The sequence below is a fragment of the Neomonachus schauinslandi genome, chromosome 6 (genome assembly GCF_002201575.2).
Source record: "Neomonachus schauinslandi chromosome 6, ASM220157v2, whole genome shotgun sequence".
Lineage (NCBI taxonomy): Eukaryota > Metazoa > Chordata > Mammalia > Carnivora > Phocidae > Neomonachus > Neomonachus schauinslandi.
In genome coordinates, this window is record NC_058408.1 from 2,033,804 (window position 1) to 2,036,506 (window position 2,703).

Genomic DNA, 2,703 nt, shown 5'->3' on the forward strand with positions numbered 1-2,703 from the left:
CCCCAGTCCAGGCGGCTGGAAAGGTGGGGGAAGGGCCAGGAGGGCTCCAGCTGGGGTCTGGGGCCCCCCTGCCGCTGGGACAATGGGGCGGTGGAGTCGGGCCGCCTGAGAGGGCCAGGTGTGGGGCTGGGGTCCCCTCAGTGTGAATGGCCCATTATCCTGCCTAAAGGATGGGAGTTGAGGGTCTCTTTATGTCCCCTAGGAAAGGCCCCTCTGGGTGATAATCACCCTGGGAGGGAGGTGGAGGTGGTGATAAGGGTCTTTAAAGGGGACCAAGCCTCTTCAGAGAACAGTGGCCATTCAAGCTCCGGGCTCCCCTTGTCTCCAGCAGCCTGGGATCCTGTGGCCCATCCATGGGGGTGGGGGTGAGGGGCGGACCACGAGCGTGACCGAGCTTGGGGCTCAGCCTCTTCCCCATCATTGCGGCCTGCTAGCCGGGGGTAGCCTTGTCTTGGGTGCCTGGGGGTGGGGGGGTCTAGTCTCACCTCCACCGAGTCACTGAGTTTCTCTGGGGTCAGACATGCCTGAGAGCTGGCCCTGGCCCTGCCGCGAGGCCGCACTTTTGGTAAACCCTCTCAGGGAAACACACTCCACCCTCTCCTCCAGACTCCCTGTGGGATCAGGAACCAGCCCCCTTTCACAGCCGGCAAAACTGAGGTTCTGAGCAGTTAGGAGACTCGTGAAATGCTACACAGCCCCTGGAATTCGAGCTGCTCTTCCACATCCCAGGCTCACGGCTCCAGGCTTGCTGTCCCTCTGCCTGGAACACCCGCCTCCCCAGTGGCCCCGTGGCTGCCTCCCACTGCCCTGATGCTTCAGCTCAAACCACACCGTCTGTGAAGGGAGAGGCGTGTGGTGTCCTTCAAAACCTCGGGTCTGAGCCTAACCTGGGAGCTGGGGGGGGTGTGGGGCGTAGGTGCCGAGGGGAGCCTTGGGCTCCCCACACTGGCCTGCACAGTTTCGTGTTTATGGACAATTTTTCACAAGACAAAGTTGAACAAAATCTGGCCTGGCCTTCCCTAAGCACCTTATTTCAACTTGCGATTTACCTCCTGACCCTGGCCCTTCTTGTCGCTCCCCTTTTCCTGCTCTATTTTTCTCCAGATCCTTTATGACCAGTGGATGCAGGACGCATCTCACCTATTCGTTTGGGTTCTTGTCAGTCTCCCGCACTGGCCTCAGGAGGCCCGAGGTGCTGGGGGCTGGGTGCGCCAGCCAGGGCCCCCCCATCACGACCCAGGTTTGCATCTGCAGGCTCTTCGCCCTGCCGAGGCCGAGAAAGGGCGGCCTGCCGCTGCGGGGTCCTCAAGCACCTGGGGCCAGAGCCAGAGGGTCCTTCCTGGCGCCCCCCAGCCTGGGTGAAGCCCCCAAGGGTCCCATTATGCACATTCACTTCCCACTTTGTGGGGCCTTTTGTCAGTGGGCCTGGGAGTGTGAGGGGCTATTACCACAGCCTCATTATTCCCAGCCGGAGCAGTAATGAGGGGTCCCCTCCACCGGCTCATGCAGTGCGCAGGGTCCCTCCCATTTAATAACGGCAATGACAGCCGTCGCGGAGCCCCCCGCTCGGGCCGCGCGGTGCCAGGCACTCCACATCCACTACCGCAGTTAACCCCCAACCCAGCCCTGGCGGAGCGCTACCATCTGCAGCCCCATTTTCCAGACGAGAGTGCGAAGGCTCCGGGGCCAGACCCCCTTTCCCCTCAGTGCAGCCGCCCCAGGAGAGGAAGGGCAGGGATGCGCCCAGGCCCCGGAAGGAACACAGACGTGCGGGGAGGGCAAGTGGGCCCACGGCAGGCTGGCAGGGCCCACGCCGGCCAGGCAGCAGCGACAGGGGTGGGGGGCAGGGCCGGGAGCCACCAGGCCACCACTGTCCCCTCACAGGGCCGGTGCCGGCCCAGGGAGCCCAGGTACCTGGAGCTAGTGAGAGTCCAGGCTCTGCCGTCAACACCAACTGGCTAGGGAGGGGGTGCTGCCGCTCCGGGGGCCAGTCCTGAAAGGCCGTGGGGGGACCCAGGCAGAGCACAGGGCACACTGAGCAGGCCCAGGCACCCCGGGGGGAAGCAGGCGGAGGCCGGAGGAAGGGAGAGGCACACAGAAGGAACTGAAATCCCACTCTTGCCTCCCAAATGAGGCGTCTCGGGCTTTGCTTATGCTCTGGCCTTTGGGGTGAGACGCTATCCTTCCCCAGCCTTTAAAAAAGATGCAATAATTAGTATTTTAAGTTTAATTGTTTCTGAATAATTCCTTCACTACACTTTGGAGGCACAAAAGGGTAAACTATATAGCACAGAGTTTCCCTCGTGCCTCAGGTTCCACCCCAGGTCCTGTCCCAGAAACAACCACCTCCCTTGCTCAGGATCCTCCCAGAGCTACTCCGGGTCAGGCCCTTCGGTTTCTAGAAGTAAACACCATCCCTGTGTTTCCTGAATGTGTGTAACACCCTCTCAGCCAGAGATAACCCTTAACTGAGGGGAGCCTGGGGATGGAGGGGAGAGGAAGACCTCTCAGAAGGGCAGAAAAGGAGTGGAGGGGGCGCCTGGGGGGCTCAGTCGGTTGGGCATCTGCCTTCGGCTCAGGTCGTGATCCCAGGGTCCTGGGATCGAGCCCCGCATGGGGCTCCCTGCTCAGTGGGGAGCACGCTTCTCCCTCTCCCTCTGCCCCTCTCCCCTCCTTGTGCTCGCTCTCTCTCTCACACTCTCT